General features: G+C 39.8%; 1 protein-coding gene and 1 long non-coding RNA gene across 2 annotated transcripts in view; one reads left to right on the top strand and one right to left on the bottom strand.

Moving 5' to 3' along the window:
* The window catches only part of LRRC63 (leucine rich repeat containing 63), a 113,605-nt gene that overhangs the window by 62,015 nt on the left and 32,273 nt on the right, over positions 1–19,317 (top strand). The gene's annotated exons all lie outside the window — the stretch shown is intronic.
* LOC132226316 (uncharacterized) lies at positions 18,229–18,599 on the bottom strand. The gene is made up of 2 exons (XR_009451034.1): positions 18,535–18,599; positions 18,229–18,503 (listed from the first exon to the last, which is right to left on the bottom strand). It is a non-coding gene; the product is annotated as an uncharacterized LOC132226316 (long non-coding RNA).

The raw sequence follows: 19,317 nt of genomic DNA, 5'->3' as shown, positions 1-19,317 counted from the left end.
TGGTAATAGAGTGTGAAGACCACTCTGGAGAAAATTGAGTGCAATAGGGGAGAGATTAGATGAAAGCTAAAAAGAATGTAGAACCTTAGAAAAAATTTTGTTGCTGCTATTTGTTTTTTATGGAAAATTTTTATGAAAATTAAGGCATATTCACAGGATGATGGAAAAGAAACAGTAGGGAATAGAGTGTAGCTGATGGTGCAAAATTTTATGGGAGGTGAGAGAGAAAAGGGCACAGATGGAGATGTTGGCTTAGAACAAGAGGATTAATCTTCATCTCCTAAAATTGGAAAATAGACAATTATATGGGTAAGAAAATAGGAAATTTATTCAGTTAATAAAGATGTACTTAGCTCCTACTATGTATCAGTTGAGAAAGATTACTGTGAAATGATTTAAAATAATCTGAGAATAAGAAAAGTGAAGATTGATAAAAGCTTTAAAGACAGTGTGATGATTTGGTGTTAATATTGAGAGGAATGCCAAGGAGAATAAAATACACAAAAACATGAAAGTTTGACAGAAAATTATGTGGGCTTGACTGAGCTAGAAATCATGAATTTGTAGTGACTCTAATCTACATTAATGTGTGATTTTCTTTAGTAGCTCTCAGTCACCCATTTACAAGAGAGAGAAGGTAAATCTTAGCCTCAATTAAAAACCTTCTATGAGAATGTCCACAGCAGTTTTATTCACAACTAGAGGACTGGTGCATAAATTCATGCACAGGTGGGGTTCCTCAGCCTGGCTGGTGATCAAGGCCTATTGAGAGGCCAGATGGATGGGAGAAGGGTCTGCAGGAGGTTGGCTGTGGGAGTGCACTGACCACCAAGGGGCAGCTCCTGCATTTAGCATCTTCCCCCTGGTGGTCAGTGTGCGTCATAGAGATTGGTCAACCAGTCGTTTCGGTCGTTCAGGTCATTTGGTTGTAATGGTCGCTGAGGCTTTTATATATATATAGATAGACTAAAAACAGGAAACAATTCAAATGTTCATAAACAAAAAATGTAAAAACTAATTGTTTTACTCACCATAGCCAAAAGATAATAACACCCCAAATATTCATTAACAGATTAATGTATAAACAAAAAGGAATAAATTTTGGTACATACTACAACAAAAATTATCTTTGAAAACATTCTGCTAAGTGGAATAATTCAGACACAAAAGGACAAATATTGTATAATTCCACTCATATGAAGTACCTAGAATAGGCAAATTCATAGAGACAGAAAATTGAATAGAGGTACTAGAAGTTGAGACAGGGGAAAGAGAGACAACTGGGTCATTATTTTTTAATGTGGATAGACTGGAATTATAGAAAAGTTCTAGAAATGAATAGTAGTTGCATAAAATACTATATAATAAAAGGGTAATATGCAAATTGACCGTAATGGCAGAATGACCAGAACGACCACTTGACCAGTCACTATGAGGCACACTGACCACCTCTCAGTCCCTTTCCCTGGCCAGCAGTCTCTGATCGCCCGGTGGCAAACAGGGAATGGGGGTGGGTGGCGGCAGGGGGTGGGGCCGGCTGCAGGCAGCCAGGGAAGATGGTCCTGATTGCAGGCCAGGCCTAGGGACTGTACCTGCACATGAATTTCGTGCACCAGGCCTCTAGTATTATTATAAGTAATGCTACTAAATGGTGAACTTAGAAATTATTTAAATAGAAGGTTTTATGTTATAAATATTATATCAAAATTTTCAAAACATAGTTACTAGAACTCTGGATTTTCCCTTCTTCCTTCCCATTTCTCTTCTTTCTAAAAAATTTTTGAGGTATAATTTTCATAAAATAAAATGCATTAATCTTAGGTATTTGATTCAAACAGTGAAATAAACAGTATACATGCATATAATCATCACCCAAAATAAGATATGGAGCATTTCCATTACCCCAGAGTTCCCTCATAGACATTTCTAGTCAGTCTCCAGACTTCTAACACCATACACTTTTTTCTGCCTGTTCTTTAAAAGCATGTAAGTTTATTTGTGTGCCTGGAATCTTTAATTCAACATAATATATTTTTGATTTTTATTGTTGAGAATATTAGAGATGTCTCCATTTTGTCCCCCCATTACACCCCTCCCCACAGATCCCACCCCATCCCAGGCCTTCACCACTCTATTTATTGTCTGTGTCCATTGCATATAAGATCTTTGGTTAATCTCTTCCCACACCCCCTTCATCACTTTCCTCTGAGATTCATTAGTCTGTTTTATGTCTCCATGACTCTGATTCTATTTTATTCATCAGTTTATTTTATTCATTAGATTTTTTGTTCATGTATTTTATTTTTCTATTCAATATTGTTAGATATGCATTTATTGCAATCTTTCTTCTTCTTCTTCTTCTTCTTCTTCTTCTTCTTCTTCTTCTTCTTCTTCTTCTTCTTCTTCTTCTCTTCTTCTTCTTTCTTAAAGAAAACCCTTCAACATTTCATGTAATACTGACTGGGTAGTGATGAACTCCTTTAGCTTTTTCTTGCTTATGAAGTTCTTTATATGACCTTCACTTCTAAATGATAGTTTTGCTGCATAGAGTAATCTTGATTGTAAGTTCTTGCTATTCATAACTGAATATTTCTTGCCACTCCCTTCTGGCTTGCAAAGTTTCTATTGAGAAATCAGCTGACAGTCATATGGGCATTCCCTTGGAGGTAACTAATTGCTTTTCTCTTGCAGCTTTTAAGATTCGCTCTTTGTCTTTAACCATTGGCATTTTAATTATGATGTGTCTTGGTGTGGGCCTCTTTGAGTTCCTCTTCACTTCCTGAACTTATAAGTCTATTTCTTTTGCCAGGTTGGAGAAGTTTTCTGTATTATTTCTTCAAATATTCCTTGCTCTCTTTTCCTTCTGGCACCCCCATAATGCTTAAAGTTGTCCCACAGGCTCCTTATACTATCTTTATATTTTTTGAATGATTTTTCTTTTTGCTCTTCTGATTGGGTGTTTTTGCTTCCTTATATTCCAAATTGTTAATTTGATTCTTGGGATTGTCTACTCTACTGTTGATTCCCTGTAAATTATTCTTTATTTCAGTTAGTTTATGCTTAATTTCCCACTGGTCTGTTTACATGCTTTGACATTCTCACTAAGATCCTTGAAACTCTCATTAAGTCCTTTGAAAATCTCATTAATTCCCTTGAAGCTCTCATTAAGTTCCTTTAAACTCTCATTAAGGTTCTTGAGTAACCATATAAACATTGATTTGAACTCTGTATCCAGTAGTTTGCTTTCTTCTATTTCTTTCTTGTGATACGTTTCTTTGTCTTCACATTTTGGCTGCTTCCCTCTGTTTGTTTTTATGTATTACATAGAGCTGCTATGTCTCCTGGAGTTGGTAGAGTGCCTTGTGTAGTAGGTGTCCTATAGGGCCCAGTGGCTCAGCCTCCCCAGTCACCTAAGCTAGGCACTCTAGGTGAATCCCTGTGTGGGCTGTGTGCACAGTCTTGTAGTTGAGCCTTGATTACTGTTAATGTCACTGGAAGGAATTAACTTCCAGGCCAATTGGCTGTGAGGACCAGCTGTGGCTACAGTAGAAGAGCTGCTGTGCAAGAGCTGACCTTATGGAGCAGGACTTGCTTCAGTGGGTCTTTGGTGCTCACTGAATCTGCCTCTTGAGTGTGTCACTTGTGGGTGTGTAGAATTGTTATTTGGTATGGTCTGAAGCTGTCCACTGAGTGCACTGGCTCTGGGGCCTCCTGGGAGGTGAAAAGTCAGCCATTGTCTAGGGCCACTCATCAGGAGCTACAGGGAGATCTGTAGATGGCTGCTACTTATATTGGGCTAGGAAGTGCCCAGGCAAGGTCCAGCTGTGAAGCAAGGCAGGCTGGTGCTAGTTCAGGTCTAGAACCTTTTATTGATAGGTTTGACACCAGCTGCTGCTTGCTTGAGAAATTTTAGCAAAGTCAAGCCTGAGCCAGGGCAGGCCATTCATATGAAAAAGCTGCCGCAAACAGCTGGGTGGGGCTGCAAATTGGATGGGCAGGGTCTCAGGGAGTCACCAGGGCATAGTGCACAGTGTGGGCCAACCTGACAGAAATTCATATATGACTGCCAGTCAGCTCTGCAAACGGGAGAGGTCCCAGCACAGGAACAATGACCCATGCAAGTACCCTGTCTTGGAGAAAGCCACTCCGAGTTCCTGCCCTAATGCCAGACAGTCCAGTTCCTCCCTATATGTCCCTGTATTCCTCCAAAGCTGCTTCTGGGCAGTGGAACTCAGAGGAGGCAGGACCATATAACTTTGTGCACCAACCTTTAAGAGGAACACTTGGGACTCCAGCAGCCTCTGTGTCACCCAGCCACAATCCTCCACTGGATTTTACAGCCTGAAGTTATGAGGGCTTCTCTTCCCAGCTCCGGAACCCTGGGCTGGGTGTCTGGTGTAGGGCTGGGAACACTTGCTTCTCACAGTAGCCTCTGCAGCTGTGATATCCCTCCCAATTTAAAAAACACCACATGTGAATGTTAGACCAGCCTGTTCCCTACCTCCATCCTGCCAATCTCAATGTGCTTCCTTCTTTACTTCTCTAGTTGTAGGACTTCCATTCAGCCAGATTTTCAGGTGGTTTTAAATGATGTTTGTTCTAGATTTTAGTTGTAATTTTGATGGGGTATGGAAGGCCATGAGTACTCGCATTTACCTATGCTGCCATCTTGGTTCTCTTTTCTCAAAATAATATTTTTGAGATTTATCCATGTTGTTGTATGTATCAGTATTCCACTCCTTTTTTCTCTTCTTTTCTTTCCTCTTCTCTTCTCTTCTCTTCTCTTCTCTTCTCTTCTCTTCTCTTCTCTTCTCTTCTCTTCTCTTCTCTTCTCTTCTCTTCTCTTCTCTTTTTATTTCCTTTCCTTTTCTTCTTTTTGTTAGTCCTCACCTGAGGATATTTTTCCATTAATTTTTAGAGAGTGAATGGAAGGGAGGGAGACAGACTGAAGAGAGAAAAAGATTGATGTGAGAGACACATTGACTGATTGCCTCCCTCCCACGCCCTTACCAGGGCGAGATCCTGCAACTAAGGTATGTGCCCTTGGCTGGAACTGAACCCAGGACCCTTCAGTCTGTGGGCTGACACACTATCCACTGAGCCAAATTGGTAGGGCTCCATTCCTTTTTAATCATGACTAGTATTCCATGGCCTAACCCATTTCAGCAAAAATAGAGAAGGGATTATCTGAGACAAACTTTATTTCTCACTGAATAAATTTCCAGGACATACATGGAAGACTCACATTCCTGACATTTTTATACCAACAGAAACATTGCCAGTTTGATAAAAAAAGGACAAAGAGTATAGGAAGTGAAAAAAAAAAAAAAACCCTGTCAGACTCTCAAAATTCTATGTGCAGGAAACAGACTGGTAATGTGTGCTAACTTTAACCAAATATGTGCTAATTTTCATGAGAATAAAAAAGGGAGGGGAGGATAACTCAGAGGGTGAAGTCAGAAACCTTCTGTTCAGAACCAAGAGCTAGGAGAGCCGAAACTTGAAATCAAAGAGCAGAGCTGTGAACTGCAGATGATTATTCCCAGGCCTTGAAAACAAGATTTCAAATTATTTGCGGTCAATGCTGCTTTTTATCTTCATTTTATCCCTTTTGAACTAAAATGTCTATAACTGTTACCCTATACGTGCCTGGAGCATTACCAATACTGACTTAGATGACAAGATTAGGAACTTTTGAGATTTAGATGAGATGTTGGACTTTGATCTGATGCTATAATGGGATGGGACCTTTGCGGAACTTGGGATGGATTAGTGTATTTTTCATGTGGGAGGGATGTGAATTGTTAGGGACCAGAGGCAGAATGAAAGGCAGAATAATGGTCCCCAGAGATGTCCAATGCGATATGTTAACATTACATGGTAAAAATAATTAAAGTTGGAGGTGAAATTAAGTTTTCCAGTAAACTGGATTTTAGGGAGATTTCCCTAGATTATCTGGGTGGGCCCAATGTAGAGTGCCTTGTGTAGTAGGTGTCCTATAGGGCCCAGTGGCTCAGCCTCCCCAGTCACCTGAGCTAGGCACTCTAGGTGCATCCCTGTGTGGGCTGTGTGCACAGTCTTGTAGTTGAGCCTTAAAAATGGAAGATAATCGGTAGCATGGATCAGAGAGATGCAACATGAAGATGTGACTTGCGATTGCTGGTCTTTAAATGGAGGATGGTGGCTGTAAGTAAAGGAATGTGGCAGCTTATAGAACCTAGAAATGGTCTTCAGCTTATAGCCAGTGAGAAATCAGGGCTATCCAGCCCATGTGGCTCAGTGGTTGAGCCTTTACCTATGAACCAGTAGGTCATGGTTTAATTCCCGGTCAGGGCACATGCTCAGGTTGCAGATTCAATCCCCAGTAGGGAACATGCAGGAAGCACCAATCAATGATTCTCTCATCACTGATGTTTCTATTTCTCTCTACCTCTCCCTTCCTCTCTGAAATCAATAAAAATAATATTTTTTAAAATAATAATGGTTTTAAAAATGTTTTTAAAAAAGAAGAAATAAGGGCCATCAGTTCTACAGTCAGAAGGAGCTGAATTCTGCCAACAACCTGAGTGATCAAGGAAACAGATAATCCTAGAGTCTCCAGATGGAATGCAATCCTGCTGATGCCTTAATTTTAGTATGGTGAGACCTTTGCCAGACTTCTGACTTATAGAAATTTAAGATAATAAATGTGTCATTTTAAACCACTAAGTGTGTGTTGCAATTTGCTATGGCAGCAATAGGGAACTAATATAAAGCCAGTCAAAGATTTCTACTGTTTGGGGAATTACATTCCTATAGGGGGAGGTAGTCCTATATCATAAAAGCCCAGTGACTGAAATGGTGGAATGACCAGAATGACCAGAGGCCAGAACTACCACAGCCCCTTGCTCCAGATGGTCTTGCCACCAGGGAGCGGTTAGGGGCAATCAGCCAGGCAGGCAGAGGTGGTTAGGGTGATCAGGCAGGCAGGCGAGTGGTTAGAGGTGATCAAGCAGGCAGGCAGAGTGGTTAGGGCGATGAGGCAGGCTGGCAAGTGGTTAAGAGTGATGAGGCAGGCAAGCAAGTGGTTAGGGGCCATCAGGCAGGCAGGCAGAGTGGTTTGGGGTGATCAGGCAGGCAGGTGAGCATTTAGGAGCCAGTGGTCCCGGATTGCAAGAGGGATGTCCAACTGCCGGTTTAGGCCCGATCCCGCTGTGGATCGGGCCTAAACTGGCAGTCAGACAATCCCCTAAAAGGTCCCAGATTGCAAGAAGGTGCAGGCCAGGATGAGGGATGCCCACCCCCCCCCCCCACCTCCATGTATGAATTTCATGCACTGGGCCTCTAGTCAATAAATAAAATATATAATAAATAAATTACATAGTATGTTAGAATGTAATAAGTAATACACAAAAGTAAAAATTAGAAAAGGGAGAGGAGAGTGCAATTTTAAAGGGGTAATTAGGGTGGGCCTTTTGTAAAAGGGACATTTGAACAAAGGGGGTTAGCAGTATAAATTTAGCAGTTCAAGTAAAACTTAGCAGTATTTTATTAAATAAAATAATGGGTTACCTAATTTATTTTAAATCATAGTATTAGAATTTAAAATAAGACATACTTTTTTCCAGATTTATCCAACATAGAAAAAAATGGTTGTTCATTATATTGGCTAAACATAGTATTTTAAAGATTGTCTTTTCCTATTTTTCTCATTCTTAGTCTAAATGTTTCTTATGGTTTTCATATTTTTTAAAAATATATATTTATCTCAAGATAAATCATGTTGGAAGCTTCTCAAAGTTTTTCTAAACATGTGATGGAGTTCTTTCACTATTTCCATTTCTAACTAGATCTTTCTAGTTTTTGGAGACTCAAAGTGACATGAGAAAATATGTTAGGTACTATCTGAGGCAAGCTCTTCATCCTCGATGCTACAAACTTTGGCAGACTGCTGACCCACTCTTAACTTCCATGACCTCCTGGTTTCTATCTGATAGACAAAAATTGCACTTGTTTGCAAGGGTGTTGTAAAAATTTAAAAATCTTGTAAATTTCTTTGTAAATTCTTTTAGTTATTTTCACAGATTTCTCTCCTTGATTTAAATTTCTAAAACAAAATAAAATATCCAATGTTTTAAATTATGTAACAGTTGATTGTTTCAACATAAGCCAAATAAAAGTAAATAGGGGAGAAAATCTATTTGATTGAACAAGAATTCACTGACGCCTAAATGTTTTTTCCTGATATTTTGGTTTGAGCTGCTTAGGGCATAAAGTATGAAGCAACATGGAGATAGGAAAGCCCAGAGTTCAGAGGCATGAAGAACTGGGCTTTCACTGAGCTAGGACCCTTACAGTTATGCCCTTTATCATACCTATGTAACGGTAGAATCAACTCTGCCATGTTATGTTTGGAGTTTTATAACCATTAAAAGCTCTTTAATTTGCCTCTGACTTATTTTATAAAATAAACATAATAAATCATTTCAAATATCTAATGGTTTCAAGAAAAAGAAACAAAGGAAAAAAAAGAAATGTAAGATACACATTTTGGTAATCACCCTTTTAGTGAACAGAGAAAAGCACATATTTTTTTAACAGATACTATTTGTATAAAAACAAAGCTTTAGACTCACCCCCTGAGGTTATATAGACATAACTGTCACAAAGGTTAAAAAAAAGTATCTTTATCTTTTTCTGAGTGTGTAGCAGGATAAAAATGATATAGAAAATGGATACTTTAAACTAACAGAATCAATTTTTGCCTTATTTTATTCCATTTGATTTAATTAGCAAGCTTATTTTCTGGTAAAGACAAACTATTTAGAACAAAGAACCTAACAAAACACATGAGAACCCTGCAGTAAGAGATGATTCTGGTAATGCATACATTTATTTTTTTCATATTGTTATTGCTTAAAGAGGGATTAAATTAATTTATATCCATATATCTGAAATGAAAAGATAGCTACATTTAATTTCATACTAACTTGGTAAGTGACTTAACCTCTTACATCTTCTATTGTTTTATCTGTTAAAAATAACAATCTTGCAGTGGTACTGAAACAAAATTTAAACTACCATGAACACATAGCAGGATCTCAGTATATGATATTTAGATTGTTGTGTGTCGTAAATGTTTCCCTCCACGTCCCGCGTGGTTCAGGGTTCAGTATCTGGAAGTGGAGCCGCACACAAATGAAATAGAAAAGACAAGAGATAATTTGGAAATATTGGGGGACCAGGAGGGTAAGTCCAACTCAAGAGGAAGGACTTCCCCCTGTGCTCAGGCTGCACCGACCTTTTATAGACAGAGGTAAACAAGGCAGTGGTTACCATAGTTACACAGTTCTTGTGAGTTTCACCTGTTTTGATCATGTTTACACTCCCTGCACTTCCCTCAGCCCATTAGCTTCCCAGGTAAGATCTGGGGAGTGTTATAAGGTCAAGCCTAATTATGCTAAGAGGACTGAGCCCTCTAAGCTGGGACTTGTTTGTGACTTTGCCAGCAGGTCAGTCCGAGGCTCAATCCTATATTGTTTTCCCACATTTCACCCTTTTTTTATTGTTATTATTAGCTACTATAATGAAAATAAAACTTAAACATCAAGAACAAAACTCTCGCTATTAATAACAAAACAATGCCAATCCGTAACCCAAAACATCTTAAAAATTAAACATAACATTTTAAGAACAAAGAATGTTTAAATCCCAATTTCAATGTCCAACAGTTCTGAGTCCAAGTTTCAATGTCCGACAGTTCCTTATGTGTACATGTCAGCAATGATATTTCAGTTCTGGATGGTGGACAAATGGTGGCAATGCAGGTCTGACCCTCTCTGGTTTGATCCTGGGCAACCTGCAGCGACGCACAGCTGCTGACTGCTAGCATGGCAAAGCGTCGTCAGCGTCTTCCATCTCTGGATTGTTTTCCTCTTGTCTTCATGGCTGGAGCATTCCTGAGCATTCCTCTCTGTTGCAGGAATCCACATGGTCTTGAAGTTGTTTTCTGAAAATATACAAACATATTCTCGACCGAAGGTTAATAAAGGGAATTTTACTTGGGGTCCTTTTGATATTTGCCCAAATGATTTTCCTTTGGCTTATTTTGACACCATGTAAGTTTTTTTGTTTTTTTGTTTGTTTTATTTTTTATTTATTTATTTATTTATTTATTTTTTATTGCTTAAAGTATTACAAAGGGTATTACATATGTGTCCATTTTTTCCCCCCGCCCTAGACAGTCCCCTAGCCTCCCCTACCCCCCAGTGTCTTATGTCCATTGGTTATGCTTATATGCATGCATACAACTCCTTTGGTTGATCTCTTACCCCCCTACCTCCTGCACCCCCACCCTCCCCGGCCTTCCCGCTGAAGTTTGACAATCTGTTTGAGGCAGCTCTGCCTCTGTATCTATTATTGTTCAAAAGTTTATAATGGTCTCTATTATCCATGAATGAGTGAGATCATGTGGTCTTTTTCCTTCATTGACTGGCTTATTTCACTTAGCATAATGCTCTCCAGTTCCATCCATGCCCTTGCAAATGGTAAGAGTTCCTTCCTTTTTAGAGCAGCATAGTATTCCATCGTGTAGATGTACCACAGATTTCTAATCCATTCATCTACTGATGGGCACTTAGGCTGTTTCCAGATCTTAGCTATGGTGAATTGTGCTGCTATGAACATAGGGGTGCATATATCCTTTCTGATTGGTGTTTCTGGTTTCTTGGGATATATTCCTAGAAGTGGGATCACAGGGTCAAATGGGAGTTCCATTTTCAGTTTTTTGAGGAAACTCCATACTGTCTTCCATAGTGGCTGCACCAGTCTGCATTCCCACCAGCAGTGCACAAGCGTTCCTTTTTCTCCACATCCTCTCCAGCACTTGTCGTTTGTTGATTTGTTGATGATAGCCAGTCTGACAGGTGTGAGATGGTACCTCATTGTTGTTTTGATTTGCATCTCTCGGATGATTAGTGACTTTGAGCATGTTTTCATATGTCTTTTGGCTTTCTGAATGTCCTCTTTTGAAAGGTGTCTATTTAGGTCCTTTGCCCATTTTTTGATTGGATTGTTTATCTTCCTTTTGTTAAGTTGTATGAGTTCCCTATAAATTTTGGAGATTAGGCCCTTATCAGATATGTCATTGGCAAATATGTTTTCCCACACAGTGGGTTTTCTCGTTGTTTTGTTGATGGTTTCTTTTGCTGTACAGAAGCTTTTTATTTTGATGTAGTCCCATTTGTTCATTTTCTCTTTCATTTCAAGTGCCCTAGGAGTTGTATCAGTGAAGAAATTGCTTCGGCATATGTCTGAGATTTTGTTGCCTTTGGATTCTTCTAGAATTTTTATGGTTTCCTGTCGTACATTTAAGTCCTTTATCCATTTTGAGTTTATTTTTGTGTATGGTGTAAGTTGGTGGTCTAGTTTCATTTTCTTGCATATATCTGTCCAATTTTCCCAACACCATTTATTGAAGAGACTATCTTGGCTCCATTGTATGTTCTTGCCTCCTTTGTCAAATATTAATTGAGCATATTGGTTAGGGCCGATTTCTGGGCTCTCTATTCTATTCCATTGATCTGTATGCCTATTCTTTTGCCCGTACCAGGCAGTTTTGAGAACAGTGGCTTTGTAATACATCTTGATATCTGGTATTGAGATCCCACCTACTTTGTTCTTTTTCAGGATTGCTTCAGCTATTCAGGGTCTTTTTTTTATTCCAGATGAATTTTTGGAGAGTTCGTTCTAGATCTCTGAAGTATGCTGTTGGTATTTTAATGGGAAGTGCATTGAATTTATAGATTGCTTTGGGTAGTATGGACATTTTAATGATGTTGATTCTACCAATCCATGAACACGGTATGTTCTTCCATCTGTTTATGTCTTCCTCTATATCTTTTTTCAACGTCCTGTAGTTTTCTGAGTAGAGGTCTTTTACCTCTTTAGTTAAGTTTATTCCTAGGTAGCTTAATTTTTTTGGTGCGATGGTAAACGGGATTGTTTTTATAATCTCTCTTTCTGAAAGTTCACTATTGGTGTATAGAAATGCCTCAGATTTCTTGGGGTTAATTTTGTATCCTGCTACATTGCCAAATTCATGTATTAAGTCTAGTAGCTTTTTGATGGAGTCTCTAGGGTTTTGTATGTATAATATCATGTTGTCTGCAAATAAGGACAGTTTTACTTCCTCTTTTCCAATTTGGATGCCTTTTATTTCTTCTTCTTGCCGAATTGCAATGGCTAACACTTCCAGTACTATGTTGAACAGGAGTGGTGAGAGGGGGCATCCCTGTCTTGTTCCTGTTCTTAGGGGAAATGGTGTTAGTTTTTGTCCGTTGAGTATGATGTTGGCTGTGGGCCTGTCATATATGGCTTTTATTATGTTGAGGTATGATCCTTCTACTCCCACCTTACTGAGAGTTTTTATCAAAAATGGGTGTTGAATTTTGTCAAATGCTTTCTCTGCATCAATTGATATGACCATGTGGTTTTTTTCTTTCAATTTGTTTATGTGATGTATCACGTTTATTGATTTGCGGATATTGTACCATCCTTGCATCCCTGGGATAAATCCAACTTGGTCGTGGTGTATGATCTTTCTGATGTACTGCTGGATCCGATTTGCTAAGATTTTGTTGTGGATTTTGGCATCTATGTTCATGAGGGATAGTGGCCTGTAATTCTCTTTCATTGTGTTGTCTTTACCTGGTTTTGGTATTAGGGTGATGCTGGCTTCATAGAATGAGCTTGGAAGTGTTCCTTCCTCTTGAATTTTTTGTAGTAGTCTGAGGAGGATAGGTTTTAGTTCTTCCTTGAATGTTTGGTAAAACTCCCCTGTGAAGCCGTCTGGTCCGGGGCTTTTGTTTGATGGAAGCTTTTTGATGACTGCTTCAATTTCTTCCATAATTATTGGCCTATTGAGATTTTTAGATTCTTCCTGATTGAGTTTTGGAATGTTGTATTTTTCTAGGAATATGTCCATTTCCTCCAGGTTGTCTAGTTTGTTGGAGTAGAGTTTTCCATAGTATTTTTTAACAATCATTTGTATTTCTGTGGGGTCTGTTGTTATTTCACCTCTATTGTTTCTGATTTTGTTTATTTGGGTCCTCTCTCTTTGCTTCTGGGTGAGTCTGGCTAGAGGTTTGTCAATCTTGCTTATCCTTTCAAAGAACCAGCTCTTGGTTTCATTGATTTTCTGTATTGTTTTTTTGGTCTCTATGTCATTTATTTCTGCTCTAATCTTTATTATCTCCTTCCTTCTGCTCACTCTGGGGTTTTCTTGTTGCACTCTTTCTAAATCTTTGAGTTGTAGAGTTAGGTGATTTACTACCATTTTTTCTTGTTTTTTGAGATAGGCCTGTAGGGCTATAAACTTCCCTCTCAAGACTGCTTTCATTGTGTCCCATAGGTTTTGGATTGTTGTGTTTTCATTGTCATTAGTTTCCAGGATGTGTTTAATTTCTTCTTTGATCTCATTGGTAACCCAGTCAATATTTAATAGCATGCTATTCAGCTTCCAGGTGTTTGAGTATTTTGGGTTGTTTTTATTGTAGTTTATTTCTAGTATTATGCCATCATGGTCTGCGAAGATGCTTTTTATGATTTCAATCTTCTTGAATTTGGGGATACTTTGCTTGTGACCCAATATGTGGTCTATTTTTGAAGATGTCCCATGAGCACCTGAGAAGAACGTATATTCCCTGGCTTTGGGGTGAAGTGTTCTGAAGATGTCTATTAAGTCCATCTGATCTAGTGAGTCATTTAGGATTGCTGTATCTTTGCTGATTGTTTGTCTATAGGACTTATCCAGTGCTGTCAATGGTGTATTAAAGTCCCCTACTATGATTGTATTGTTGTCGATCTCTCCTTTGATATGTTCCAGGAGTTTTTTTATGAATTTGGGTGCTCCTACATTTGGTGCATATATGTTTACCAGGGTTATATCTTCTTGTTGTATTGAACCCTTTAGTATTATGAAGTGGCCTTCCTTATCTCTTGTTAAGGCCTTCACTTTGAGGTCTATTTTGTCCGATATAAGTATTGCTACCCCAGCTTTCTTTTCATTTCCATTTGCCTGAAAGATATTTTTCCATCCTTTCACTTTCAGTCTGTGTGAGTCCCTTCTAATGAGGTGGGTTTCTTGTAGACAGCAGATGTATGGGTCATGATTTTTTATCCATTCAGCCACTCGATGTCTTTTGGTTGGAGCATTTAGTCCATTTACGTTTAAAGTTATTATTGAAAGGTTCTTGTTTGTAGCCATTTCTTTTTTGTGTGTGTGTGGCTGTTTTCTTTCTGAGCTTTTTATTTCTTCTTTTTATACCAGTCCCTTTAGCATTCCTTGCATTGCTGGCTTGGTGGTGATAAACTCCCTTAGCCTTTTTTTGTCTGTGAAGCTTCTTATTTCCCCTTCAATTTTGAATGATAGCCTTGCTGGATAGAGTATTCTTGGATTCAGTCCTTTGCTTTGCATCACTTTGTAAATTTCTGTCCATTCTTTTCTGGCCTGATGTGTTTCTGTTGAGAAATCATTTGACAATCTAATGGGAGATCCCTTGTATGTGACTTTCCGTCTCTCTCTTGCGGCCTGTAAGATTTTCTCTTTGTCCTGAACATTTGCCGTGGTAATTATGATGTTTCTTGGTGTGGCTCTTTTTGGGTTCACCTTGTATGGGACTCTCTGGGCTTGTGTGACTTTTTTCTTCCCCACCTCAGGGAAGTTTTCTGATATTTTTCTCCGAATAGGTTTTCTAATCCTTGTTCATCTTTCTGTTGTTCTGGTACCCCTATTATTTGTATGTTGTTTCTTTTCATGTTGTCCCAAAGCTCCCTTAGGCTCTCCTCCTGTCTTTTAATTTTTTTCTCCAATTGCAGTACATTTTGGGTGTGTTTTGCTTCCTTGTCTTCTAATTCACTAATTCGGTCCTCCGCTTCTCCTAGCCTACTGTTGATACTTTCAATGGTGTTTTTTTATTGCAGCTATATCACTCTTCATTTCTTCTTGGGGCTTACTTAAGTTGTTGATCTTTTCATCTGTTTCTTCTTGCTTCTTGCAGAGGTTGTCGATTTTTCCCTCCATCCGGTTTATGCACTCTAGGACCCTTATTCTGAATTCTTTGTCTGTCATGTTGCATGCCTCTGTATTTCTTAGCTGCTTTTCTGGAGAGTCCTCCTTCTCTTTCCTTTGGGGGCTTCTTTGTCTACCCATGTTTGATCTCACTGACATATCTAGACGTTGAGTCGTTCAGTGGCTGCTCCCTGGGTGGCAGTGACTCCTTGGTCTGTGGTTGCTCTTCGGGCGGTTGCGGTAGCAGCTGCTCTTCAGTTGGCAGCAGCTCCTCTGTTGGGTGCTGTTCACAGCTGTGGTGGCTCTTCTGGCTGGTGGGCGGCAGTTTCACATACAGCTGCTTTTCCTTAGCCAAGGGTGTGGTGCTCAGTAGGCTGCTATTGCTTGGATCTGCTGCGTTGATTTAAGGGCACAAAATACAACACAACAAGGCACCACGTACTAGGCACTAAACACAAATATATTCACAATATTAATAACCCCAAATAAAGGTGACCACCTGAATAAAGAGAATTAGGGGATAAGGAAGAAGGAAGAGATAAAGATAAAAGAGAAAAAAGAAAAGAAAAGTAGGGATCAAAAAAGGGAGTGCAAAAATGAAATTGGGAAAAAGAAAGGGGAAAAATAAAAGCGAGAAAAGAAAAGAAAAAAAAGAGTGAAAAAAGAGAATGAAGTGGAAGAGGGGAAGAGACTTTTTATATGAGAATACACCTATAGAACCGCCACAAATCCCAGCAAATTCCAGCAACAGCTCCCTGTAGATGGATGCAAACTAGAAACAACCAATAATATAACGATGAAAATAGAACGGAGAACACTAATCCCAAAATAGAATAAAGAGAAAATAAAATGGCACTTTAAAAGATGGTAAAATGGTAGCAGTAATAATGCTGGTTAAAAATAAGAAGGTAGTAATTAAAAGGGTAAAATCAGGAAAAAGAAGAAAAAAAAAGAAGAAAAAAAAAGAGAAAAAAAAGAAAAAAAAAGGAAAAAATTGGTTTCTTAGTTAAAAGGTGAAAAAAGAAAAAAAAAATTGCAGTAGTGAAGGTCCTTCAGTTCTTCCATTCTTCAGTCTGGCTCGCCTTTAGTCCTGCCAGGTATTCAGGAGAGTGTTGAGTTTCCCTGTGATACACTGTTCCTCTGTGTTGTAAACCACAGTCCTTATTTCAAAGCAGGTCTTATTTGTTTCTCAGACTGCCTTATTTGTTTCTCAGACTGCCTTATTTTGTTTTGTTTAGCAAAGAGTCAGTTTGTGGCTCAGCCTCTGGGTGGCAGTGTTCTGGGGTTGGCCTCTGAGGCTATACGGCATTGAAAATCCTTCTATAGGCCAGACCCTGTTAACTCCCAGGGACTGATCAGATTATTTTAATCCTTGATCTTGTTCAGGGTGGAATCTGGGTGTGGCTGTGCTCCTTGCCTGGGGGCTGGGGGGAGGAGTCTCACTCTCTGGAGAGAATGGCTGCCCCAGTCCTGGGCTAAGGGGTGTCTCAGCACTCAACACTCAATTCGCTGCCACCTCTCCTGGCCCCCCTTCTCTCCTCAGTCTCTCCCCAGGTTCCTCTCCTCCACACCCTCGCCCTCTCTTCAGCACAGGTGAGTGTCTGTATCCAAAATGTCCCATGAACAGGATTCGGTGAGAACAAACAAACAAATGCCGGCCGCGGAAACGGGGAAGGCTTAGGTTCTGTAAGCTCCTCTCTTACTGGCACTGCATGGTCAGGTCAGCTCTTCAGGCTGCCCCCTTTAGGCTCAGTCCTCTGTGGTCACAGAACCCAGTTCTCAAATCCCCTGGCAGTGCCAGGAATCCCGCAGATCTCCTTTCCCCCGTCAGGGGCTGTGCCTGTCCCAGGGGACACGGCTGTCTGCCATGCGGTCTCCCTCTGACCCTCTGGGCTCAGAGGTCTGGCAAACTTTCCTGCCCAAATCCCTGGGTTTTTTTTTACCTTTCCAGGGGAGTTCTGCCCTTCCCGGCTGCAAATCGTCTCACCAGCTGAGCAATTTCGCCAATTCGGGGTGGGTGTTACTAGTTTCAGCTGCTCACTCCATTTGCTCCGGGACACAACCTGGGACGCGTCTGCCTCCTCTTCCTGTTAGCATGGTGACACATCCTTCCTGTTTATTGCTCTTGAGGATATCAACTTTTCCACACTTCAGTTCCTGGAACGCCTTGATGTCACAGCTTTCTCTGTTTTCCCTCTCCAACTTTTCTCCACCACTGGGGTCCAAACTGAGACTCTGTCTACAGCTTCCTTTTCCCCATTACAGAGTCCTTCAGAAATGGGGCTGGACCTTTGTGGCCCCATGTAAGTTTTTGATGGGTGTCTTGCTGTTAGCATTACAAATGAAAAAAATTTTTCCAGATGTAAATTAGTTACAGGATATTTTTCCTTACATGGTATTTTTCCACTATCCCCCCTTTTTTGATTTAATTATTAGAAGGCTTTTGGAAAATTTTTATAATGCAGTCTAGATAACTTTAAATTTTTAATTTTTTTCACAAAAATATGACTGCTTTAAGTTCATTGCATGTTAAGCAATTTTGCCATGAAATGAAAATTTTGGTTAATACTACTTATTTCAATTAAGCTCATTACTGTCAAATTTAATACTCTAACAACAATCTTAGTTTACACTGTAAATATTAATGGAAAGGATTATTTTGCATCCTTGAGAAGGCCCTGAGCATAGGCTGGATTTAAATATAGGGTAGCTGTTGTCAGCCAAGTCTCTGTTTTCTGGGTACCAATCTCAGCTGGGCCAAGTCTCTTTTGTTATCTGGGTCCCGATCTGAGCTGGGCATGGGAAGCACAGCAGCCATGGGGGCAGGAGACCTCCCTCAGAAGGGGCAAGTGTTCAAGCCCCTGCATAGTTGGGGGGTGAGGATCTGTGCTCCACCTCTGTTGACCCCCAAGTTCTCTCCTGATGGCCCCTCTGTGACTGTGCCTGTCTTAGGTCATTCCTCCTTGAGGAATCTTACCCGTCTTTGACTAACCAGCCATCCTCTGGGGCTAAGCAGGGTGATGTGAGGTTCAGTTCTGTCTCCTTGGTAGCCTATGCCCCTGTGGCCTCCACGCCCAGCAACTGCCTTGGGAATCCCCTCGCCTGCTGGCGGGGCTCTGGCATTAATCACATATCTTGGGGAACTCACGTTTCTTCTCCAGAGAGGGCCCACCTTATGCCATTGGGCGAGAGACAGATCCATGATACCAGCCACCACGAGGCTTCAACCTCAGCATGAACAGAGCTCAGGCAACAGCTGTGGGCAATTGGATTGTAAGAAGAGGGACCCTCTTGGCAAAAAGGGCAAGAGAGGTCAATACAGAATGCTCAAGTGCCTTCTCAGGGGGCCTTCCACACAGTGGAAGGGATTAAATCCTTTCATGTCCTTATTAAATTGCTGCCAAACATTCAAAGAATTAGTTTGTAAGTTTGTTTGGGATAAATGTACAATACGCTGTTGTGAAATATCAAAAACTATTAATGACCTTGTAGAACAATATCATGTAAGGATATTCTTTGCTCTAGGCCATGGCAATTCAATTTTAAACTGAAAATGACATTAATTAAATTTCTTCAATTAGTCTTTCAGTAACTTTACACTAGCTATATTCAGGAAGGCAAAAACTCAAATTATTTACCTTTCTATATTAAACCTAGTACATTTAATTACAGTCCTCCAGATGTTTGAAGGAAAAACCGCTTTCTATTATTTTCTTGCAGAGTAATTTCTAATCAGCATCCTCGTCCTCTCACAGCTGGTTTACACTTGGAGAATTTCAATTTGAAAAGAAAAATCTTTATCTTTCAAACCAAGTAACCTACAGTTGTAGTAGTGATTAATGTTATTACATGCAATTATTAATGCTAATATTCCAAGCTACCAGCAGGGTTCTAGCTTACCAGGTGTACCAGTTACTAATGTGGATTTTGTAGTCAAAGAAAACATGATAATTTCAAGAGAAACATCAAAAGTGCTTTATTCAAAGTAATGTCCATCGCTAGCTACACATTTCTCCCATCTTTCAGGTAATTTGTGGATACTGTCCCAATAGAACTTTTCTTGTTTAGAGGCAAACCATTCAGAGACCCAATTTTCCACTTCTTCATATGTTCTGAAGTGCTGCTCAGAAAGTGCGTGTGCCATTGATCGGAACAAGTGGTAATCTGAAGGAGCAAGGTCTGGTGAATATGGCGGGTGGGTTAATACTTCCTAGGCAAGATCTTTTAACGTGTCTTTAACTGGTTTTGAAGTGTGTGATGGTGTGTTA

The sequence above is a fragment of the Myotis daubentonii genome, chromosome 2 (genome assembly GCF_963259705.1).
Source record: "Myotis daubentonii chromosome 2, mMyoDau2.1, whole genome shotgun sequence".
NCBI lineage: Eukaryota > Metazoa > Chordata > Mammalia > Chiroptera > Vespertilionidae > Myotis > Myotis daubentonii.
Note: the sequence above shows the minus strand (reverse complement) of the source record. Positions and strands in the feature narration are given on the sequence as shown.